General features: G+C 41.0%; 2 protein-coding genes across 2 annotated transcripts in view; one reads left to right on the forward strand and one right to left on the reverse strand.

Moving 5' to 3' along the window:
* Positions 1–2,291, reverse strand: part of LOC122407071 (uncharacterized) — a 77,242-nt gene extending 74,951 nt beyond the window's left edge. Inside the window, exon 1 of the mRNA XM_043413052.1 lies at positions 2,189–2,291. The gene's annotated coding sequence lies outside the window, so the exon portion shown is untranslated. The remainder of the gene's footprint in view (positions 1–2,188) is intronic.
* Atg16 (Autophagy-related 16) overlaps positions 1–27,087 on the forward strand; it is a 418,555-nt gene that overhangs the window by 232,260 nt on the left and 159,208 nt on the right. The window lies entirely within an intron of this gene.

Below are 27,087 nucleotides of genomic sequence, written 5' to 3' on the forward strand. Positions count from 1 at the left end.
AGAAATAGAGGATAAAACACGGCTTGAAAACACGGTTTAAAAAAAGCGGTAAACCATTTAGATCAGTTTGGCATACTGAACAGAGTGGCAAAAGTGATAGTGGCCGTGGATTAATTGGCCATTGACTGGATACAAATGGGAATGATTCACTCTCCTCCAACGAAATATTAATATTTAACGAAGTTGACTCTCCGCGTCTGTGCCTGCGGTGATTAAATGAAAACTTTGTATATTCACGTTGGAAAGTTCAGTTTTTTCATATTTATTTTTTTGTTTTTTTCATCCTGAATCCTCAGTAAGCGCGAAACAAGTTACCCCCAGTATGATGGAGAATCGGGAACGAAGCATGGATGGCAGTTGAAAAATGAAAACGTTGCTTTTCGTCTGGTGAACATTCGCGTGAGCGAAACGGCTCCTCGTGCAAATATTTACATGCACTCTACCTCTACTCCTCGCATAGTGAGAAAGACACGCCGCAGCTAAGCTTTGCCAGAAGCGAGAGTTTCTTTCTCTCTCAATCTTTCTATCTCTCTTTCGTCGTCTGCTGAATCTTCTATACCTCGCAATATAGTATTATATACGAGGGCCCTGAGATTAAACGTCTCTCTCGATTCTCGCGTCCCTGCGTGTGTACGCTCTCTTTCGGTATGCGCTTCTCTCAGTCGTGCCCCGGTGTACACATCGTTATCTTCTCGGCACTCAGAGACACACAGCTGCCGTTTCTACTGAATCTCGTAGAACAGCGCACCAGATCCAAGAGCTCCAAAGCGGATGTGACTCCGAAAGATGCATGTTCATATACGTATATATGAATATATGTATACATTTTATTTATACATAAATTTTGATTCGGTTTTATATATTGGGCAAACGCTCTATTCGCGCATTTTTATACTCAGTGCAAAGGAAAGTAAGTTTTGATGCTCCGTTCGCTTGTTGAACTTTACCTCGCTTCGGGCTTGTGATAAAATCAAACGAATGAAACCCACAATCAACTTTATCCTACTTCCAAATCAAATTTCAATTGCTCAAAGCTTCCTTGTGTAAATCGCGATGGAAAGGTTTTGCGAATCACTCGAATGATGTCAGTGACACTGCTTAAAATAGTACGTTCTTTGCATCTACTATGGGTTACCGTAGTTTACTCTATACTCGTCCTATCAATTTCACACACGCTTGTCGAGATATCCTAAAGTCATTTTCAAGCACGATCGAACAAGTGATATTGACGAAAAGCGAAAGTCTAATCTGTATCGTTCAATTTAGCAATCGCTTCATCAACACAGCGACCTTCCTATCTCATGACGAGATCAAATTGATTTTTTGTTTTCATTCTTTTTGATATTCGAGCGACTTTTCTGTGCATACATTTATCAGATGATGATCTCCGCGTCAACAACTTCATGCTGGAGATTGATCAGACGTAGAATCTTTCGAAACGAGTTTTCACATCCCCTTCTTCCCCATTTTCTTTTTAGGAAGTTGTGATTTCCAAATGATCCACAATGACTTTACAGTGACGCCAAAACAAATTTATATTGCTGGGTAAAATTTTGATTTTTTTATAAACTGCGAAAAAAAGACTTGAAAAAACCGCTTCAGTTTCGAAGATCGTGAAGCAATCACAATCCTTACTTTTTTGAATATTTATTATTACGATTTTAGAAGACTTTACACGCCTTCGTGCCAGCAATGTTCCAAAATTATGAACGAAATAGCTCTTTTCCGAATCTCAATGATGAAGAGTAAAATCGAGATTCCTTCGCGATGTTTTTGCAATCAAAACTTCCGACGAATCATTGTCCAGCTAGAATTTATTAATCTTCAAATTGAAATCATACTTTGAGTAGGATCGTTTAATCAAATTGCAATATTATTCACATTTTTATTTTACCATGGACCAGAAACTTGTACTTGTGGTAACTATAGAAGTTCAAGGTCACAATGACGATAATTGTGAAGAGATGCTTCGCGTCCTATTAGTTACTATTATCACACTAGACACGATGAGACAGCACTGTCGTGTGTACTTCACCAAAGAACCGATTCTTCAAACTTTCTCCCCCAAAGGAGGGCGAACACGCGCGCACACACGTTGAATATCGCCTACGCAACTATAATTTGAATGAAAATTTCAGGGTAAACAAATGGATCACACTTGGCAAAAGTAACCTTTCGGTATACGTACAGATAGCGAGGCTGGTCGATGAATGGTCTCGACACTTAAAAATGCTTTTGAATCGCAAGAACGCACAAGTCTTCTCGGTTGTTTTCTGATCTTGTTTTCTTTCTTTCTTTTTTTTTTTTATTATTATTTATTTATTTATTATAATTTTTACAAACGTCGAGCACGCACAAAAGCGAAACGATAGTGTTGACAAAAGGTATATTAAGATTTGAGTATTATGTGAAGGCCGTCACCGTAATGGAAGATCCTGAAGAACGCGCGCGAGTCAGGACTTGCCGAGCACGTACTCAGATTTCACGTGAAATCGAGCATCGAGACGCGCAGCGAGAAATTTCAAAAAAAGTGATGAAAAATATTCATTTAAATAAACGAATGACGAGGTGTTTTATAAAAACAAAACAAAAAATAAAATATAAAAACCACTCGAACGAACCGATTAGATTCAATGGTAAAATGGCACACGTACTCGCAGGAGGAGCTCGAGGTATAACAGAGTCAGGTGCCGCACGGCTCAAGAGTGTTGGCTCTCGTCGCTCGTAGGTTCTTTGCTCTCGAAGTGTTTTGCGGATGAAACCCGGGGAAAAAGGAGAGGGGGAGGGGAGAGAGAGAAAGAGAGGTTTTCTAGATGCACCTGGCCGCGTGGCTCTTCCTCGAGCGACCGACTACGTCTGAGGGGCCCGCTGGTAAGACCGTGAGTTCTAAAGAGGACAGAAACGGTACGCGTACGGTTGAAGTTTGAGATCGCCGCCGGTACGACACCATTGAAACCGTCGCTTTTCGATCGGTCCCGCACATCCATGCACCTCTCCCTCTTCTTTTCCTCCCGCATCGCGGACCATTTTCTCCCTCCACGGTTTCGCACGACCTTCCTCCACCCCTTGATAAGGCCCTTCTTCGGCCTCCCTCCCACTACTATTTCTTTCCCATTACCCCCTTACAACGTGAACTTGCTTCCTCCTTCTATTCTTGCTTGCATATTCTACATATACCTTCCTCTCACTCTGGTGCATTAGGACTTCCGGCTTTTTTCTTCTCAAACATCCTCGGTATTCTTTATCAAACAAATCTTAAGACAGGGCGTTTCTACCGTGAGTGATGTTTCGATGTTTGTATTTAAGTATGCACATCGTTTATCGGATTGTCTATTATCCTTCTTTTCGTTCCCAATTACTTTTCTCGATCTCCTACTATTACTCTCATATATTTATTTAAAACTGTTATTAAACTCTCATCTATTCGAGACTGTTGCCCACGTATGAATTTTCATTTCGTGGCCCCATATCGTACGGCTGTTGACTTTCATAACTCTAAAACTATCCATCACATTGAAAAAATCAAATTCTCTCTTTCTCATTAAAATAAATTACAAGACTCCAAAATAATGATGTTGAAGATGCTGCTCGTTGAAAAATAAAACTCGCATATGAATCGTATACATATACGCATACAATTCACACGAATATATTATCCATAATGTACAATAACGCGCGTATGTATATACTTACACGGGGAACAATTTACTCCTCTCGTCCTCGACCTTCCTCCGCCTCAACGGGGCCTTTCCTCAGCCCCACCATATTCTCTCAGGGTCCCCCGCGTTGCGCGCGCTCGTTTCCTCCTTCCCTTTCTCGCTTAACCTTCATTTACCTTCCTCATCCCTACCACTGGCAATGTTCTTCTACTTTGCGTCCTCCACCTTGACCATCGCTTCCACCACCTTCACTGTGTGCCACCTCTATGGATCCTCTTCCTCTTGCCATTCCTTCGTGCTTTTAGCTTCGTACAACAAGTGAGCTCTGCTCCGCTGACGGACCTCTCCTCGCTTCCCTCTCGCTTGCGTTCTTACTGTACATAATGCACACATGTGCATTCCAGAAGGAGCTTAATATTCCGTAACGTTTCTCCTTAAACCCATACGTGTAAAGCATTCGTATCGATACTCGCATACTTATAGATATTTATAATGTATGTCTCGTCGCGCGACGTTCGCCTCTCTACTTTGAGTTGACCTTAGTGTGCCACTGATAATCAGGGCCCACGTGCAATTCATCCAGGACTTTGGCTTCGTTCAATCACGATAAAATCACTTTTCCTTCTACGGTCTCGAGCTGTCGATTCTATTAATCGATCCCACATCGTACACGAGCCATGTGCCTCGTGAATTATATCCTCAACCACATATCCACGCTTTTCCATACCTCCGCTGCTCTCGGAAAGATACATATCCCTCGTTCCAGCTGAGTGTTATATTACCTTCCGATTAAAACAACCGTAAGATTTTCAACAACAGATCACCGCAGATTCTCAACTGGCAATGTTCTCTGTCTCTTGCAATATATCAACCACCGACTTGCGGTTTATCACACGACTTTTATCCACATTTTCTCTCTATATCTACTTGAATCCACGTATTTGGGACTTACTACTGAATTCAGCAACTTGGCTTAGTGGCACTGACGCTCACATTTGATGTCGCAGTTATAATGGCGCTGAGCGATTAATATTTTTCTTTCTAAAATTTCATGTATAAAATGATTTCAATATTTTTTCGATATTATTTTGATTTCGTATAGAAATATGTAAATTTAAAAAAAAGTTAAACATTTTAAAAAGTCTCTACATCTACAACATTTTTGCACGTATATATACAAAAAATATTGAACATGCTATTGTTTCCAACGTAACGGATAACGTTTTTTGGTATATGGAGGCGATTCATTCATTTTTCTTTTCGTCTCACAGAGTTTCGAGTGTTTATATTTTCTTACGAGTCGAAGAGAATGCAAATAATTATATAAAACGTTAGCACGATACAGATCTGCTTCGACGCGTTCACGATACCTGCTAAGGTATGGCACGCGAGTTGACCTCAAAAGAGCTTTTATAACCTCACAAAGAATGAAACGGTTTGCCACATTCTATAGCATCGTCTGGTTTGCAAACAATAAAGGAATCATTCTTTAGCGGGACTGCCCAACTGGGAAGTAGCACAGATCAGCCACACAAGACAGCTCAATATTCTTAACAAAGAAAGTCTGAAAATTCAAGATGGTACTGTAATACTTGGGATTACGAATTTTGCGAGAACATTTTCATTTTCATATTGTGCAGAAGAACAACAACAATAAATGAGAATACTTCATCTCTATTCACATTTTTTACAAAATATCGATATTTCATACACTTAATATTGCCGACATGGTGGCATTGACCTCAGGAACTAAGTTGTGGGCTGGCTTAGTCACATCTGTGGGTGTGCAAATCATCTAAGATTCTTTGACTCGCTCTTTTGAAATTCAATCCCGGAGATAATCTCTGTCTTTCCGCATAAAACTCAGTATTTCAGAGAGAATTCAAGAAAATTCAGTAGGATTTTTTCAACAGGAAATAAAACTGGAACCAATACAATTTATTCGATGTAAAATAAAAATTTATGTTCAATCCCAGAGCTGTACATTTTTCGCGATTGATATATACGGGCGTTGAAAACTGATCTCCAAAATGAATGCATGTATTACTGCAATAATTATGTGAGAGAAAAGAAGTTGATTATTTTTATGAAACAACGCATTTTCACAGAATTTTGAGATATAACCAAACAAGAATGGTTAAACTTTCGATCATCCAATGAAACCTCGTAAATTATGCATTCCATGGGAAGCAACTGACCGGAACATATTTGTGCATCGTGAATGTTCTGGAAAACAGCATAAAATGGTGTTACTAAACTTGACGGGGCGGACTTACGTTCGTGATCATCCATATTTATGATCAAACGTGAACTCATCGAGGTAAAAGGTTTTCAGAACAGGTCGCTGGATAATTGTCGAAACGAGGTGGATGATGGAACATCTCCGCTACTTTACACAGCGATCAAAACACCAGTATGGCTCGAATAAAGTACGCGTGCAATTTTAATCGTATATTCCTGCTTTCAACTTCCAAAAGCATTTTTAAATCACTCGACGCTCGTTAGTTTTTCTAAAGATCTTCTTGCTCGAAGTTTCCAAACTTTAGAGTTCAGGCAAAAGTGATACAAAAATAATAATAAAAAAAAACCTCGTTGAACCATCGCAAAATGCAATGATATGCGTCAAAAGTAATACACAACATTCCAGTGTCCTCACGAACCTTCTTATACATTGAAACATTCAAGATGCATCACGAAATAGCGTATAACGTACAAAAATGTGAGCACCTCTAATACGAGGCGTTTAACGGTACGAATAATTTGATCAGCAGCATTTGCTCGCATGGCTGGATGCATGCCTGTAGCCCGAGAATCTTGACCGGGGAATGCCGCCACGCGGAAAATGACAGTTCGTCATTATGCGACGGGTGTGTATGATCACAGTGGTACCAAGAGTGAAATACGCGGCAGCGTACCTCTTTTTCCATTTATATCATGTATGTGTACATCCCTACAGATATACGAGAGAGTATCTTTTTCCTATGGTCCGTGAATATAGTGAGGCAAGTCGTTCTATCGTTGCATCGAATTAGATGGGGGGGCCGACACGCGTGCTTCGGCTATATATCCACAGTCTTGGCTCGGTGCATTCGTCGGTAAAAGACCGCTCGCCACCGCCGGATGATACGGGCTCACGGATAAATTATAATTACGGGGACCATTGCATACCAGAATAGTTGGCACGTATGTGTGTATGCACACACGCCAAGATTATATAGCATGGCATATACCTTAAATGAACTGCACTGGGATTCGTCCGGATGTACATGTATGCATATAAACACACACGTACGAGATATTATGGAAGTGTGTCTGTCTGGATCGTCCTCTGAGAGTCCACGTTGAAAAGAAGCGAAACGAACGAGACAGGGAATTTCAACACGAGTACGGCCAACAAACCAGTCGCAATAATCCTTGCCTCTGAACGCAGAAATATAAAGAGTGGAAGAGAAGTAGTGAGGGAGAAAGAAGGAGGTAGAGGGAGGAGGGTGAGGGGGGGGAGAGAAAACCAGAGGAAAAGACACAGAAAGAGACTGAGCAAGGGCAAAAAAAAAAGGAGAGATGAAACACGAAGAACCGGCGGGGCGAGGCTGTGCAGATACGAAGCGTGTCCATGGCATTCAAGTATACAGTTCGGTATACTATATCCACTCGCTAAAAATCGAAGCAATCATGATTCCCCCGTCGAAAAGCTTTTCTGTCTCTATTTTTAATGTTATCTTTCTCTCTTTGCTGGAGCTGCCGCTGTTGCTGCTTCAAAAAAAGGTAACAAAATCTTGTGGACGTGTGAACAGCGCGACCTAGGCGACGTCGCAGTTCTTATGCACTTCGTAATATCCACTGGCTGTCGCAGCAGTGAATACGAGATATTAAAGTCTACGTCCCTAGATACGTTTTACCAGTGTATACATATGTACGGAGAACTTATGTATATCGAGGAGTGCGTGCGTAGATATGAAGTTCCGAGGAGGAGAGTTACACTTTATGAAGTATACGATCCAGTTATTAGATACGTTAACTAGACTGCCCAGTTTTACGAGCCTATTAGTTTTGTTATTGTCGGTGTAAAAAATGTGAGATATATAGATATACGATTATGCTGATTTAATTTAGCCTGGTAGAAAATTATATTTCGTGTATAAATGTAGAAAACACGATGATAAAATTAAAGTCTAGTCTTATGCGCACGCAATTCTCAAGACTCTAATTAAGCGTAGAGTTCGTGGAATTTCTCAAAGTGAGCACACATGAATCATCTTCGCACATCTAGTCTCCGCAGTCGGTGCGGCTATGAGAGACTCCTGGAGAAATGAACTTACCAATAAATGCATATAATCGATTATTTTTGAGCGACGACTCCATACTCTAAAATAATGGATGATATAATGATGTAATAGGGAAATAAATAAAAATAAAACAATCTGACAATTGTGGCAAACTACCACGCACATCATTATTCTTGCAGCAACGCAGTCATAAATGAAAGATAAAGGACACTGCTGTATCAAGTCCTGAGGTTGAGTTTTCCCACCCGTGAGCGCGCCCGGACTATACGGTACTCGACCAAAGGGGTATAACAGTTCCGTTGGCGATATAATCCGCAGTAGAGGAAGATGCTGCGTTAATCGACGTTCACAAAGGCTGAGACGACTACTACGTACTTTTGTCGTAAAATATTTCACTCCGCTAATGACATCATCACTTGGTTTTGGTACAGAGAGCAACGGAGGAGGTCTGTCAAGAGACGAGAGTGATGTCGTCGTCACGATGCTTCGCAAGAAAAAGCAGAGGGAACAAAAAGTATATAGAGAGAAAGATGAGAGAAAAAATGCGAGGAGAAAAGAAGCCAGAAGAGAAAAGATCAGTGATGGGAGGTAAAGGTAGTGTCGTAGAAGTCTATATAGTTCTGGGAGAAAGAGGATTGCACGAGGGGGAGTAGCAGCCACTTAGAAAACTATATGATGCCCGGTACTGGTGTATGGGCACCAAAGCGAGCATAAGATATGACTGCACGTGTGAACAGCGCGACCTAGGCGTATCTGGATTCGCTTTCTCTCTCTCTCTCTCTCTCTCTCTTTCTTATTCTTTCAGTCTCTCTGTCGCTACGGTGGAAAATATGGTTACCGTGTACTCGGTGTATGCAGTTCGCGACGTGAATCGTATAGTTGCTCGGTTGATCGGTGCACACCAGGTGCCCGCTCGCACGACGCCGCGTCACCGTAGTCCGCTGCTCCTTGGCATAACGGTACTTCCTCGATGTCCCATCGGGCTCAATCGCAATCGCGATCTTTCCTCTGCCACCAACCGCTGCCACTTCTCGACTGACCCCTCCGCGCTCGCCTACCTCTTTCAATAGCACTCTCTGCCCGGCATAAAAAGTCATCGTCTCAACATTATTCTCGCCAATGTTACCGCGGAATTTAGTTTAAAAGTACCAACCCGATTCACGAGGGACGAGGTATATCCTGCCGTTTTCAATCGGGCCAAACGCCGAGGCTTGACCCCTTGTTATTTAATAGCTAATTGAACAGACCAGCTTAGCCACCGTTTATCAACCTCAACGAGAGGAGTCTCCGTGCGTATTATATACCGAGAATACACTAATATTTCGTATATAAATACCATTATATGTGCGCATGTACGTGTGTTAGATTCTTAGCGGTAGACCCGAACACGTGAATGTATAGACCACTTCTCTGTGGGTACAAGCCAGGCTTTATTATACTCCAAGCAGTACAAGCACCTTTGTCGTTTCGTACCTCCTTCCTGCTCTCTCGCTCACTCACTCCTTCTCTCTCTCCCTCTCTCTGCTGCTCGGTGATCACTGATTACCTACTATCCCATCCTATATGCTGAAATACTTCATACTTGATAACGACGTGTTCCAGAGTCGCCCATAATTAATTTCACTTTCGTGATAAATATTTATTTGTCATGCCGGGGCAAGCTCGGTTGTTCGTGCTGACACACGATGTAATTCATTACTTCACTCTGTACATACATATACACATATATATATATATATATAAATATTCTGTCGAGCACGTAACTAGTCGTATGGGTTGGCAGAGCGTTTGGAACGATCGTGAGAATCCAATATCGGTTGGTGCCGTGGAGCGACCGAACTATGGAGCAGGCTTCGGCCTACTCGCCGATATTTATATTCCAACCTCATCTTCTTTCCACCTTCTTCGCTCTCATACTACTCTATACGAGTCTGATCTTTTCTCTATATACGCCAATCTCCCTATATATAGTAATAAATTTTTATGCACATATATGTATGTAGTATAGGTACACCTTCACTATATACTCGATCGAAGTGCTACCGGACACCAGAGACCGGCTTATCGCGTAACGGGGCGCTATACTGCGTTCCCGATCCATTCGTTTTCTCGGTCAAACGGAATCTCCCAAGTTATGCACAAAAGGTCGTACTATCCGCGTGCATGCGCCGTATTGAAATTTACATCGAGCGCTCGCTTCAATATCCCTGTACGGACCGACACATTTGTGATATCGGGCTCGATCTTCGCCAAGCAATTTTTCGATGCTATTTCAAATACTGAAATACTTGAGAAGAATCTGGTAAGCTGATGTAATAATCGATGTTGTATGTCATTACATTGATGCGTCGTGAGGAGCATAATTTTAGTTAAAATATTAACGGATCTAACGAATACATAAAAATAATCGTTGAACTAATAAATGTTTCTAATCACGTTTTCATGATTATAGTATCTTTGGATTCTCGGTCAATCATAGGAGATCCAAAAAATCTTTTACCTCGTCTCAGCCTGTTGTACAGGTTAAAGGATATTTTGGATTATCCACCGTGAGAATTTCAGCGCAAGATTAACCGAGTACAAAAAGTATCGAAAAAGAAGAGCCTCATACTTGAAGTTGATGAAGTCATTTGTACGTTGAAGCTCTAACTTATATCAGTATTATCTCCGCATTGATGATATCCCTGTTCTCTGTGGATAGGTAGAACGCCGCGCTCGTTTCATCAGGGAAGTAAGTTACTTGTCACTCAAGTTGCGTAATGGATGCGCGAACACTTTCTTCCACAGCGGTTGGATGTTCGCGTAACGCTTCTCCATTCGCCAAAGTAACGTGATAATTAAACTTTGGCCATATTATGCGCGCTGGCGAACGAGACCGAGGACCACAAACTCTCCTATTTTCTCGTGGTAGTGTCAACGGCAGAGATTGATGGTGCTGAGAGGATCGCGCACTGTATACGTATAGAATACTTTCACGTGTATATACAACACGTACGATCAGACATCCCACTTACTCATACAGTGCTCTTATTCGGTCCTCCTCTCGCTTTGCTATGGCTGCAGGCTCTGCGCGGTCTTATCTCTCCAAGCCACCCCTACCAACAACGTGAACAACACGCCGCTTTCCATTGTGTCGTTAAAATACTTCCCTCAACATCCCTGTGGCTAAATCTTCTGTGTTTATATCGACTGGCGGTTTATGAACGAGGTACATGTACATAGATGCTATGCAGTACCTTCAACAAAGGTATTACAAACATCTATGCAAATATATACATGCCGTCTGAAGAGTGACACTCGAGCTTTTGGGAGACAGAAAGATGCCGAGTGGAAGCTTACAAATGCCTGAGCATTCCGAAGCTGGGACCCTTGTCAATCCAACTCTTTTCAATCATTTATGGACTTGCCTGAATTTCCAGACTTCAGAAAATCTATTTAACTAAAGAGAGTGACTTCAAGGACACTCTGTATAAATATTTTTCTAGATACTAGGGAATGTCGCTGTATCGACATGTTGACGTGTACATGAGATCCTGGCTGGGGATTTCTTTCCGACTTCTTCCGCTCATCTTCCTCCCGCGCCCTTACAAGCATCGCTGAGACATCGGGCCATACTCTTCCGTACTATACTGCTCTGCTATATTCTTATCTTTCTTCGTCTCGATCCCAAGAACCAACCTTATCACAAACTGTACGAAAGAGAGCTTTGCCGCTTGTACACACGTGCGTGTGTTAGTACGTTATATGTGGCCGTACCTATCATCTCCTCCCTGGTAGCCTCAATCGGGATTAAAGATCTTGTCACGGAGTGGCATTACGAGTACCCCGTAAATACGCTCTGTGTTCACTTCCTTCCTCTATCCTGCTCTTGATCCTTCCACGGACTCGTAGACTTCGTTTAGCGCACATGCCCATAATCGTGTTGATTTTAAAAACCGACGACAGAACGAGTGCGACTCGATTTTAAGATTTTCCACAGAAACAAACAGCAAAATTGTAGCTGATTTTCGAGAAAAATGTATCTTCTCATATTTCAAATCTGCTCCCGATCTGTCGGATCCTTATAACGACTCGATTAAATAGATTCAAAAGAAAAAAATTCGCATTCACGAATTCCTGCATCGTTTTGACGTTTCTATCGGAATTCAATGTGTACGAAGGACCGAGTCGATTCTTTTGCCAGCCCCGTCTCTCGCCTTTTTCATGACCGCCCAGAATGTATCCGGATCATGTACTATGAAGTAAACCGACCAGATAGTATCGTTCAATCCTAGAAGGATAAGTCTTCTTCACAAGATAAGGTGTATCTTGGCGCGCTCTGTGTCAAGAAAGCGCCAAGAGATGGAAAGAAATCGCGGTGTACAAGACCAGGGCGAGTCTATTTCCATGGCGGACATAGCACATCGAATCGGTCTACTATGTACCGAGCAAACATTCAAGTGCTGGGCCATTCGTACGTGACGCGGGCGAACCTTAGGGGACCCCCTTGGTGCTGACGCAACTTGTACTGCGTACGTAACTACGTGTTGGTACGTTCTTGTGCTCTCGTGTGCGAAGATACCTAGCAAGATCGTGGGCGGCGGCGTAAAGGAACTACTGAAGTTTTTTTACCTTTAGTAACGCCTTGTCAAATGAGAATGCGGACGTACTGGCTTCACCAACGAGAATCTACAAGTTTTTCAAGAACTTAGGAAAGAGCATCATTTGCAGGGGAAGAAACAGTTTGAACTTTGTAACTTAATATTTCTTTGAATTTCGGATCTGGAGAGTTGCGCTCAAGTTTTGGGACACCCTGTATCACGAAGGCAGAAAGGGCGAACTCGGTTGAGAGTGTTGTTAAGAATTTTTCGAGCATCGAAGTACATTGTATTTCAATGATGATAGTAAAAAGGACCGAGTTCGATGCGGAGGACACGGTTAAAGTACGCGGTAAAGAGCCATCACGATATTTTATCTCGCGTATATTTTTGAGGTCACACATTCGCTGTGCTCGTAAACACTGACTTTCATATACAGCGAGAGCTTTATCTTTCAGCTCTTATTTTATCTCTTAGTGGAAAAGATGGAAGAAAAATTGTCGTCGACGTCATCAATGAGAAGGAAAATCCATGCTGATATTACAGATTCAATTTTGCCCACATCAAGAATGGAAAGCCTCGATGAAGTTGTATCAACGGCTCAAGGTCGTAGAGGGTGTGAATCGGAGGAATCGCTCTTTTCTTAAAATGATCCGTTGTCTCACGCGTTTACACACTTTTCTTTCATCTTTTTCGTTCGTCATTTTCCTTTTTCCTTTCGCTTGCTGTTTCTGTTGATAGCACCTGCACACGGTGCTGTACCGCTTTATGATTGCTATTACCGTTGCTTCGCTCCTCTAAGCACACTTCAATCGTTTCCTTCTCTCGCGCTTCGCCTCCGCGCTCCTTCGCGTTCTTTGTCACAACTCGACTCGGGAACACAAGAGAGGGTTCAAATTGCTTTTCTCCACCTGGACGGGTGAACACTATGTGCATACTTTGAGTCGATTGTCGTCGCGGTTGCCGAAGCTCTACGTGTCTCGTTTCGACCTATGTTAGTATGCGTATGTTCGTGCGTCGTCAAAAAATTCGATCTACAGTGTCGTGAGAAGTGCACCTTTGCGAATATACAATCACAGCTTTACAATGTTTCGAACGTCAAACGGCGAAATGATGGTAGATAAAATAGAAAGTCTAATAGTCGAACGTACAAATGGCTACGAGGCTTCCAAACTATTTACCTCGTGTCAATCATCTTTCGGTGAGAAATACGAAGGGAGATTCTTGTTCGAGCATTATTGTCCTACACCGACATCTGACAAGCAGCCAATTCTCACCCAGTTAGAATTTTTAATGCACCTGTCGTGTATGTTAACCATCCTTCATATATCCGTTCTCTTTGTCACTTTGTACTAAGTGCTTCTATTCAATGCTTCCAACATTTGCATTTCACTTATATAACTGCTGCTGCAGTACCGAATAGACATCAGTCCCTAAACTGGGCCGAATCCAATTTTAAATTGAACGCGTAACAACGAAAGCGAGCGAGAGAGTACTAATGAAAAGATTATCATCGCTTGTCCAATCTCCCTTCGTGATGGGTCGATAACACGATCCATCAAGGTCCGGAATAATGCATTTTTTCAATAATCCATTATCGATTTCATTAACCTGTCCGCTATCTAATGGATTTTTCTAAATACTGATAACGGAATTCTATCCTCCACTAAATTGTTCATTATTTCGACGATGCACGATGAGCTGGGTATCATCTTTCGATTAGGCAGAAAACTGATACTCTAGCCATCGAAATTGTGTAACGTGGTGTTGGCCATTGGATTATGACTAATGACGTGTAGATGTCACGTAATTCATATTGTGCAAAATAGTTCACAATTACCTATTTCAATTAATTACCAATTCAGTTTCATTCAACTAACCAAGGCGATCAAATATTTTGTACAATGGCATTGAACCTGCCGGTCTCATTAGCGAAAGCTTCATTATAAATTATGTGTCATCGGTCTTTCTTTTCGTTCTTTTCGTTAACTATCCAGTGGGAATCTTGAATCTCATCCTATCATCGTCATTAGCGAGAAATAGTTGAATGGAGCCTACATTATAGCGGTGGAAAAGATCGTTACTTGAGAGAATAACGAGCCTGCATCCACGTTTATGTGTTTCTGAGTTGACACGTCAGGTTCATGAATAACTATACTTTATCACTTTTTTATGTTTCATGATTATGGATTGCACCGTTTGACCAAAGACGAGGATAGAGCAAGGCAAACACTTTTGTATCGCACGATTTCTTGAATTTTCCGATTTTCCATCGAAGCATGTTTCCACAAAGAAAATTTTTCTCATGAAAACGAGCGCACTTATGATGTGCACGTTTGAACGTATCAATGAAACCTTCGTTATAATTATTCCCGAATAAGTCCTACTCGCTCGCCTCGTTCTTTCTCTCCTGAAGTATCGATACTTGGATAATATTAAGTTGAAACTCCAGAGTCATGTAAAAGCTTTGATATATCGTTACATCTTGTGTAACGATTGTTTGTAACTAGAGCATGTGCTGTTAACTCGTTGTATAATGAGGTAGTGTGTTCTGTTTATCATCGTGCGTATATTTAATGGGCATTGGATCAAATGAGATGCACTGTTGACCGAGTGTCGAGAGAAGCCTGATAACTGTACTTTATTGGTTTACCAAACTAGTGCACAATGCCATGATATAGTTGGGGGTAGCATTAGAGCGAATGTTTCGTTGGTTTCAACGTATAAAGTCGATGGATAGTAGGGGTATCGAGAATGACGGGAACTGGGCTTGACGCAAACGGGACGGAAAGTGGTTTGCACAGCCAGCAGTACGATTAAGAGAACTAACTGGCCGTCGCTATGAAATATAACTGTATGGTATGTACGAGGTATTCTCGATGAAGCTCGGAAGTGTTATCTGTTCAGTATTTTCCAGTCTAGTGAATTAGCTTAAATAAAACCAATCAAGGTACGTAACTGAAAAACGAAGGTATCTAGTTCATTTTTTTGTTTGAGGCTTCATGCGGAAATGAAGATCGTTTAACTAGAGAAAATGAGAAAATAACAAACAACGCGGTCAGAGCGTTGATAGGCGAGTTGCAATAATCTTGAATTTTCAGAGAATCAATCACAACCGAAAATATTTGATGCGGAATATTTCATTCGAACGAGAATGCCTCATGTATCATCGCATTGGAAATTATCGAAGCGAACCAGTACTCGCTCCGATATATCCTCCCTTGCCCGCACCTTTCCCCGCCTATTTTGCGTTGACAAGAGAGTATGAGTGAGGGTAGACGACAGAAAGGTTTATTAGCATTGTTAATGTATTTCGTGCGTCGAACGATAGTCGAACGTGTGCATGTCTATGGGCCATTGCAGATTTGTACAACCGATCCTATGTTCTTCACCCGCGCCTCTGTATGAAACCGGTAAATGGTAAGGTTCGATGAATACACGAGCATCGATGGTTTTCCCTATGCGCGATACAAGCATCACGCATCGATGAAGCTCTTGTTGTCTTCTGTACGTTATTCGTCCAATAGGACACTCGTTCATGCATTCATTTGAATGTGTATCTTCCAGTTGTGTAATTTATTAATTTCTCTCTGACGAGTTCATCCTCCTCCGTATCTAATGGTTCAACCTCTGTGGTATATTCCTACATGTTCCGAAAATAACTTTTCGTTTCACTGCCATAATTCAATCCCTGTATTTTGCTATTGGTGGAAAGCTTTTCAACTCCCAAATGCCGGCCCACAGGAACAGAAAAAATCTGGAGTTATGCGTTTTATCAAGATCGGCTGATATCGAAGAATTTTGTGTGTTGAATCAATCGAATTCAGGTATACAAAAGGATTTTATTGAATTCCAAAAAAAAACTCGCTTTTTGATCTGGTCATGAATGTTAGCTGAAGCCACTGGACGTCGTCGAAATTAAATTCCGTTGCTTCAAAATTGTCAATAGGAAAGCTGGAATTTTTCTTGTTTCAAGTTTCATCGTTCGGACCGCCATACGTATATTTGCGTTTGTTCCTACCAGAGTGCTTCTTTAGTGTTTGCCACCTAGAAAATTTGATCTCGCAGAACTGCTTCTTATTATGAGATTTACTGGTTTTTATCGAATGTTCCGGTAATATATTTTGAGTGAATTAACGATAAGAAGGGAAAGATGGAAGCGTGTGCAAACTCACTGCTATCCATGATTTCGAATGAGGAAGCTGGAGGAATGCAATTTTAAAGCTTATTCTCATCCCTACCTTTTTCCTTTATTCTTCTCCCTCCCCCTCGCTCCCTCATTCTCTCCTTTTCTCACTTTCTACATCTCTTGCTATCCGACATTCACTCACTCAATTTAAGCTTCCGATAAACTGCGAATGTGAGAGTAAAATTCCAAGAGTGAGTACTCGTTATACGATAAGAGTGGGGTTAGGGAGTAAAGCGAGAGGATTTCGAACGGAGGGAACTCCTCGTTTCACGATAAACAAGCACTTGCACGGAAGTTTTCTTCTCTTTTCCATCGGATCCCATTCCATTCTTGGTTGCCGCATGAGAAGGATGAGAAATATTCGATGGCGCAAACGCCGAGTGCTTTTCGCCGCGTGAAAAAGAGGAATCACGATTTAAATATCTTTCCTGAAAGTTTTCCGAGCAGTGGAGGACGGCGAACGGTGGTACGGTGCTACGAGATGGTTGCATCTCTTCGAGTAACTCGGATAGGACGATAGGGCGTTACGTGTATATCTATAGAAATGGATGTTCCAGTGGAACAGCATATCGAAAATGGCACGATCGTATTTCCATTCGGCCCGAAAGAATTTGGCAGCGATATATATTCCGTAAATCTCGTACGATTGTTAACTGCTATTCAACGCTTCTAGATAATTAAATGCCGCGAAGAATAATGCTCGGTAATAGACGGGTTGAGAGGCAGCTGAATTAATGAAAACCCATTACGCGTTTTTCCGATCGCGAATTCAAAAAATTCTCGCTCTTATAGAAATTTCTTCTCAGCAGAAAGAGAGAAAGACGAGGTAGAATTCTTGGCTGAATGTTCGCTGTGATAATATCCGATGTAAATAATGAATGGAGGTTACATGACCAGTTGTATCAACGACTCTTGGAAAGCATGCGTTGGATCGCATGCTTATTCAACGAGCAAAGAGTATTGGTAGCAGATTGGTCGGACCCGCCCTTGTGTGCTATCATGCCAAACCGGAAAAGAAAATCCTGCAGGGATTTATATCATACACGATGTGTACCGCATGTAAATCGGTCTCCCAGCGTGAAGCTAACCGGTTTACTACTATTTTGTACGAAGAAAACTTTCCGGACCAGAGTGTGTGCTGTTGCAGTAAACCCCAGTTCAGTTTCACGGCGAGGATCGCTATTATACGACGATATTGCAGTGTTGCATAACTCGTGTGTATATATATAGACTCGCTTCGCGGGTGGCAGCCCAGCGTGTTGCCCCGTTCACTCGTCATTCCGCGTGATAATTATTTTCCCATACACACTGCCGAGCTGCGTATCTGTACCGAGTACTATATAACAATACGATAAAACACAACGAATTATCCGGTAGCCTGCTGGCAAAACAGTTCCTTCTGTATCATAACGATTTTCGAGATGGACCTCCCGTCTCTGAGCCATTAAACACATATAACATTGCTCCATTTGTTTTTGAACACTGTGAAATCATATCGTTTCGATGAGAGCTTCCGGAAATGTTTGCTCCTCCCGCTATTTTATACGTGCGAGAATACTTTTTACTTTCATTCGTTTGTTAGCTCCTACGACGTGAAAACAAAAACCGGTCGATCATGTCCATCGACAAATAATTCGACGCGCGTTATTTTCCAGCGCATCGAATGTTATCATCGCTCTTTAATGGACCGTACTGCTGACAATTGAATGGACGATTTTTTGTCGCTTTCTCATCATAATTATATTGCCTTCTCGTTAAAACTCGTTGTGGTACTTTTAATCGTTAAGGACCATGATAGATAAGATGCACGAATACACAGTCTTTATATGTTTGTATTCGTGTATACGAACGTTGAGGTTTCATATGTTGCAAAATGTATAGGTGGCGAGTTCGCGAGCAATCAAGCTTTAGGACCTTGACGTCCGCATGCACTGATGCTGCTAAGCGATCATCGTAACGCACAGTTGACGCGTCCGGTAATAACGATATTATTGATAGCTGCTGCAGTGTTCCGGCAAGAGATTTTTTCCTCTCTTTCTCTCTTTCTCTCTTACTCGATTCTCCTTGTAGCTCATCGACGTTCCCTCGTTCACTCGTTTTATAGGCTCATAGTAGACGGAATCTTCATAAGGAAACTGTCCGACGAGCTTCGTGTGTCGAACCACCCGTGAGAAGAAGTAAATAAGCTCCTGATTGGGATCTTCAAAGGTAATAATCAAATAATAAAAATGAGGAATAAAATGGAAGCAGCAGAGGACAAAGTGCACCCGATTAGTTACCAATCGTTAAAAATAATCTCAGCGAATATTTGATAAGAAAATGGCGCAGAAGTCGAGCAGTTTGGGAACATGTGCTCTATCTCATTCCAAAACCCAAGATTTATTGATTTTCAGTAGAGTTAAGATGGCATAAGAACAAACCTGACCATTGATATGTTCACAAAAGAATTTCACGTTCCTCAAGAACATTTTGAAGAACGAATTCTGCAGCATAATTTTTTTGGTCAGTAATTACATATTAGTGCATTTAGTATGATTTTGACTGAATGAAAATTTCGAGAAACTGCTCGATCAAACTCGTTTTATCAGAACGATTGAGTTCTTGTTGTGAAAAATTTGGGGGAAATGACGAAAAAAACTTCATCACGCTCATCTTTTACACAAATGTACTTATTGGCAATAAACATTCCGTTGAATTATTCAAAGCTTCCGAACCGTGGAATATAGTAAGCCAAACAGCGGAAATATATTTACAATATTCGCGAGCATACTGCTGAGCAAAGGGATATACAAACATGGGATTACATTTCTAGTTTTTTTCGTGCACGCGCATAGTTTAAAATCACTGTCGTTATTTTTCGAATATTTTTCTCTCCGCGTTTTCTTGCCTCATAATCGTGAGCCGTCAGTGAAATTTATTTCAAAGCGATATATTTTCATTAACGAGTTGAATCATAAATAACGAGTAAGAAATGTTTGCTTTCAAACATTGAAAGATGAAAGAAAACGTGGCGAAAATGGGAAGCCATCGACACAATATTAGCTTAACTGCATCAATTAAACACGAGCTTAAGAAGAAAAAGCTACTTTACTGTGATTAGTAAAGGGGAAGGCGCAGAAGGAACGAACCATGAGGGGACATCGTCAAAGATCTCATTAACTCTTTCATGATCCTCATCTTTGTGCTTTATGTTAAACTATTGTCCTGGCCTTTTTGCCTCTTTCGTGAGTCACACTGATGAGATTTAACGACGCCTGTAGAAGCATGGGTCAAAGACGTCGTCACGTTAAACGCGTATAACTATGGGCGCATATAAAAAAGAGGGATGAAAGCGTATTTCTCGTCTGACTTTAATCTTGATTTGTTAAAGAGTACCAAAAGGAAGGGTACGTATCCTTGGACAACTTAGTGCGCGAAGCGGACCACGCTGGAATACAATTATCCCGTTTACTACCATTCTACGTCCCTCACTATTTCCTCTAGTTTTTCGCTTTCTTAACAACCCACCACCCACCGAAATTAAAGCCGGAGAGGTTTTAATGGAAGCAGCAAAATTAAGAAGGACGTCCTACATTTACCTCGAGCCTTGGGCGATGGTAAACCTCGCGTCCGAGGGTCACTGTATAAAAGGCATGGCGCAAGAGCTTTTTATCGCGTTTCTGAAGTAGATATCCGCCTCCCTGTCACTAAATGTTGAGATAAGTATTTAAGAGTGAAAAGCGCTGCAATTATATCCGTTATATATGGATGTATATTCACGTATATATGTATGATAAATATCTATATACATTGGGAGGTATTATGTCTCATAGAAAACCGAGGTGAGAGTCGAGAGGAGTGAAATAAATGTTTTATAAGATTTTCCGGAGGTAGCTAAAGCGCTGCAAAATACTGGCTATGACCAGTTTCTGGAGAGTCCCCTCTGCCTCCGACACTGATAAAAGAGACGCAGTGAGCTTGCACCACCGCTTTAGTTGACAAAAGTTACGATGTTGATGTAGCAATGAAAATACGATAAACGGCGACGTATTAAATTTTTATTAATATCCACACAACTTTTAAATATTTTAGTTCATCTTTTTCTTTCATATTCGTCGAAATTTCATGGCTATGGGACAAGGAAGATTGGCTCGAATGATTAACGCCCCATTAAAAAGCACGCAGTTTTATGTTATGAAAACAGTACTTTGGATGGAGCTCCACTTTCTCTATACTCATTGATCAAAGCGATAAACTGTGAAATAATAAATAATACAACTGATAATTGATACCTGCAAATAAAGGACACAATAATGGCTCGGTAAAATGAGAGGAACCGTTCCGTGTGGTGGTGAAACCATGTGATCTTCGCATAAGTATGCGGACACGATTTGTTATCAGTATGGCTATGGGGTTAAGCGTTTCCCAGAGGCGCGAGGACGTTCAGTATCCGTTCACGAGTAACAGCGGAGCTTCGTTATCCAAAAGATTCAAATGGAAAGCGTGGTGTGCACGTCGCTGCCGAGTGCATGCGGTGTACTGTATTTAGCACCATTATACTTACTATTTATATAGATACGCGTGTGTGCGTGTGTGTATACACAAATATAAGGATGTAGCGAGACTCGAAGGTAGGTATAAGTATGAACATACGTTCATGGGTAACATGCTGGTACTTGTGAGTTGTATGAGAAGGGAGCTTCACCACGGCAACACCATCAGCGTGCAACTTGCTTGTCTTTACGAGCGCGTAACGATCGGTCAACCCGAAGAGAAGCACAAGCGGAGATTAGTCATCGGGTGGATACTTAGTGCCTGGTAGCTAAGGCACCTAGATCCTTCATTAGCCCTCCGCGCGCGCGCTTTGCCGACCGCAGTCGTCGGAGGATGGAATAAGCTTTGGCCTACGAACGCGATCGCCGCCCGGAACTTACGGGGAACCGCACGTAACCACGCCGGCTAATTATCGCCACGATATATATGAATATATAGGAATAAGATTTGTGTGTGTTCGTGTGCGCGCACGCGCGCCTGGGTGTGGGTGTGCATGTGCGAAAATATACGATATACCGTACACCAAGGGACCAAGGCCTGTAGGACAGTACGTATAAGTGGTGTATATCGACGAGCACCTTACCGGTACTATACGTGAGCGCGATCGTTAATCGCCGTTTTTCCATTTGTATATCCCGCGCGCGGCTTCTCAACTGCGCCGCGAGTCAGTATTCGAGTGTGCGCACGTGTGTGTGCGGGCGCTAATCGAGGAAAAAACTAAATAAAGTAACAAAAAACTGCTGCACGAGAGGTAAATAGGCGCACAACCAGTAGTAGCTGCAGCCCAGCATCAACATCAACGGGGGGGAGGGATGCCACGTGAAACGGTACTGCGAATTACTCGCACGCATGGAAGAGTGCTTCTTCCCTTCTTCATATATGTTTATATGTACACGCTCTTGTGTATGGGAGTGGAAATTGCCATAAGTCCCTTCAACTTGCCGCAGATTCAATCCCACAGATCTTACGTACAGGATAGCAACTAATACCAGAAGGTCTCGTCAACAGGTTCATCGATATTCTGTATAATCACGAGAAACACTTGGGGCAGATGTTGAAAATGATGCGGATTAATCGTTTCGGTTCATTTATCATGAATCTCATCGAAATACTACTCATATACAGTTATTGTTTTGTTGATTTCTTTATTTCTTTTGTTTTGTTGTTGATGTTGGTGTTGGGTTAATCTAAGAGTGTTTCCCATTGAACGGGAGTCTTTTTTGTCTTGGTAATGAATATTGGTAGAATTTTATGAAGTTCGGATCCTGCAATTTTTCTTTTTTGCTTGTGAGAATATTGCAACGGAATTGAAATTAACTTTTTTACTGCTTACCGATGCGTGTGACTTTTTCGAATCGAAATAAACGGCGCAGATTTTGTAACGGTTTGTGCCCGGAACACGGCAACTTCGATTTTTATTGGATTGTAAAAATTGATGATATGCATGATTTTCGTTGTTATAAATGCTTTTATTTTTCCATCTTTCATTGTACCGGAGTTAATTTATTCTTCGTACGAAAAGTCAAGACCGCAGTGAGCTTGCGTCGTGGTTTTTTTTTATTACCGGACGCTGAGCGCAGCACCTGTGGGAATTATATTCGGGAAAACCACGGGCTCAAGTTGCCACTTTTAACCCTAAGCTGCCGCGAAGATAATACGTGAGAAACAAATGGCTAAACTCTCACTTGTTTCCACTTCACTCAAATGACTGTGCTTGGACATTCCTGTGATTTCATTCCGAGCGAAGAAAGAGAGAGAAAGAGAGAGAGAGAGAGAGAATGAGTCGTTGAATATGTATCTAGCTTCAGCATCTGCTCGTTTGTTCTCGCTTTAGCGGCAGTTATACTGCAGCATCTTTTCCCTTGGTGCAAGGTTTTACCGCTTGCAATCTTGCGAAACCGTGAGAATGTATTCGTTGATAAATAGACTCAAGGAATTCGCCGCGTTACGATGATAGACGAGAGTCTCGAAAACAACAACGTTATCAACCTTTCGAGTGACGAGAACAATCACAGAAAGTTAGAACACCGAGAAGGTCCAGATATATTATGAATAAAGATACCTAACGATGAGCGAGCAAAGGGGTATGCATAAATTGATGTCAATGCTGGAGAAAGATATAATTCTGGATCATGAAAAGCCTATGACGAGAATTTTTAAGACTGCAGAAGATCAAAAACGCAAAATAAATTCGTACTAGCGACTCTTAACAGACATCAGTAATCATCAACCCACGAAGTCGAGCACAGGGTCTTTTGTAAAAAGCCTGATGTCCTACTGGAAGGTGTAAGCTTCCGGATAAGTTATTACCCGAAAAACTCTCAGCTAAAAATGCCCACGATGATGATTCGTCGAGTCTTGATAATTTCCCATAAAAATATCTGATCAACGAGCACCGTAAGACTTTGGACTTGGATCACGACATTGACTTTCTTATATGCCACACTTAAGTTGTATGCCAACGAGTAACAACGAGTCACCTGCCATATACATGCACTCTCACTTCTTCCTGCTGCAATAGCACGTTTACGTCGACCATGTGTTCATTCCACACAGCGACGACGCGACTACGAGCAGTAGGATGTGTGTTTCAATCCGCGTGTGCCGAGATTCTTCAGTATAATCTGGCATGAGTGCAACGACTTTATCGCCTCGCGGAAATTATTAATTCAATGACGAGACCAGGGAATAATTCAGCTTCCTTATGGCCAAGGATACTCGCACGTCTTGTAAAGCTTACACGCTAATTTACTGCCTCGATGAATAAACGCACTATTTTGGCTCGAATTTCTATGAACTTATCATTGAATCCAGCAACATTATTGACACTGGACGCGGCTGAACTTTAGGTTTTCCCCTTATCAAAACTTGTTCTCAAACATCGTGACGAATTTTTTATCATTACTACTATTTCCGTTCGTATGTCTATCACGGCTATTTAAATTTAACGGTTAACCCGCTTCGTTAGGCTTCTCTATTGAGTGAAACGGTCAGTTAGTTTCATCATTTTTCATATTGCCTCGAAGCAAACGAACTACATCTAATTGTACGACTGATACATATTTTGATAGTGGTTCAGGAATTCCAAGAGTTATTCAAACGGTCAATTATATAATGGAACGGATGTGTTATAGGAAGATTAAGTTGATGATTCAATCAGTTCATATGATATTCAATGATATTCATATGATATTCAATCAATCCATATGAAGAAAACGAGGCCGAAAATTCTAGAGGAATGTATTAGGAATATATAGTATCTCAGGGATATACTGGATTGCAGTATTAATTCGAAGAGCAGTAATAAGAATTGTTCTATCCACCATAAGAAGAAGACCAATACCCAAACCTTTTATTCAAAAAACTCAAAAGTATTTTTCTCTATAAGCATAGTAAAAAATGCTTTCAGTCACTTGAAATCTTCATATTGTAAAGTATGCTCGGGCAACGCTGCAAAAAAAAACTATATTTATGGTAAAATATCACACGTATTAGGTGTGGATTCGTGTATTTATCATAGAATTAACAATGCTGACAGTGAAAATTTGTGATTCACAATACATTTCCACTTATCAGTAAGTGCTAGTCTGACATGATGAATAATACTTGAAAACAAAATGAAATATACACGTGCATCACTTTTTGCTATCCACATAAAGCTGTTTAGAGTTCAAGGGACGAAAAATTGGAAAATTCAAAAAATATTATGCTGTTTGTAATCGGTGCTTAAATAGTTTTGAAATTCTTGAAAAATAGTATATATTCCTCACTATATAAAACGAATTCGTTTTTTTCCGTGCACATGAGTGGCCTGATCAAATATGCCACCATATATTGGTTTATTATCTTATAAGATTGTAATGACCATGTAATATTATTCATAGATTGATCCAGCGATTTATTTCCTCTGTGAAGTTCTTTTTTCATTCGTTCGATAAAAGAAACTTCAAAAAGTTTCGCAACGTTATCTTTGCCCATCTTGGAAAGTTTGAGAAGTTTAGCGCGAGCTTCTACCAACCTGAATCCCAAAAAATGTTCAAATATCAAACCCGCCAGGAATTTTTATTTTTACTATTCACTCGAAAATTACGATTCTTTGTGAAAATTTGGTTCTCTAACCAAACCAATTGAAGGTTTTCATTTGGTCTAGTAAATAGGCACAACTGACTTTATTCCTGCATGTGAAGTTTTCCAAAATTGTCAAAAAAAAAAAAATAACAACGGCAACTCATTAATCTCTCGGGCTACCAGTCGAATTAACTGAGAATAGGAAACCACAGTTCATGCTTGTTTTAGAAAACTTGAAATATATTTCGAACTACAACTCTCCGCAGCTAGTAAATAGGACGACGAGACCACACACGTGCGATCGCACTTTCGCCGATGTTTTGTGGTATTCTCGAAATTGTACATACCCACGCGTATGATCGAATGTATGGGAGAAGAGTACGTTGAAATAGAGGAGAGGAATGAACATGGGAAGAGAGAAACAACCCCGTCCTTGTAACTTATATACAGCCATTACCTCGAGCGTTCCTATGCTATCGGTTGGGTCTGGGATTCCGATTTCTCGTTTTATCCGTGGTAAAATGCCAACGTTGCAATATCGTTCCCGCTGTATTTTGTAATTACAACTCGAATACGGTTACGGTAGATTAGAGAGTGAATCAGCGCATTCAATTAACGTTTACTACTACGGTACGCGAGAGAAACTGGACGCAAATGAAAACGGGCGTTTTGCTCTTCGTGTGGCGAGCTCAACGAATACCCGCCTCTGTTTCGCTCCGTTTCGATCCTGTAAAGCCTTTGCCCATCGCATACTCCTCGAGCATACAAGTGGGATGGTCAAAACCAACAAACGAAAAATAATATCGCAGCAGCATCGCTTGCACTCTAACTTGCGGAAGCAGCTGTGATCGATAAAATTAAGAATACAGCGAGATTTATTCATCGACGCCGGCTCTCGAATATACTCTTATGAACATCCACTCTCTAGTCCCTGATACGCCTTTTCTCATGTACTTGATATCATATTTATACGTTTATGTGGATATAAATAAATATTGATATTGAATCTCAGTAGTAATCGATTTCATTTATTCCATGTGCACATACAATTATATATTACATTGTCGTAGGAACTTTCTGAATATTTCAACGTCAGTTAATTAACTCGACGAAGGACCAGAATCCCTCAATTCCTTCCTATCATGCAGCAGTTTCAAGGTTTCCCCGGCCACTGTTATTAAAAATATTGAAACATCCATCCGTAATGCAAATCATTTGCAATCATCAGGGATATTAGAGTAACTATGAATATCATGAGTACGGTATCGAATGACATCAATTTGAGCATTACAGTCACGATTTCATTTATGTAGGTTTCTCGAAGCACTATAACACGATACATTTAATTGTTCGTGAATTATTGTTTCAAATGCCTCCAAATTCTCTTTCGAACATGACACGATTCTTCTTATGCTATGAAATCCCTGGAATTCAATTAATTAAACGCGGAATTTCAATTGAGTTGACATTCAGATTAAATTTGAAATAAAAATCTAATCGATTTCATATATTGAGACGGTGTTAGGTCGAAGGTACCTGAGCGAATTCATAAAAAATCAAGTAACCTTGAAGTAGATCGCATTCGTTATAAAAAGAGTTTTAATCGAAACGGTTCTTCGCCACCGTTCTTTTGTACCGACCCAGAAAATTTATCAATCTTACAACATCTCGTTTTTACCACGCTACATGCCCAAAAACAATTATATTGGAGAGAATTGGTGCTGTGATAGAGCATGAGATCTTGTGTAAATACTGCGCCCGTAAATGTCGTACTC

Source organism: Venturia canescens, chromosome 1, assembly GCF_019457755.1.
Source record: "Venturia canescens isolate UGA chromosome 1, ASM1945775v1, whole genome shotgun sequence".
NCBI classification, from domain to species: Eukaryota; Metazoa; Arthropoda; class Insecta; order Hymenoptera; family Ichneumonidae; genus Venturia; species Venturia canescens.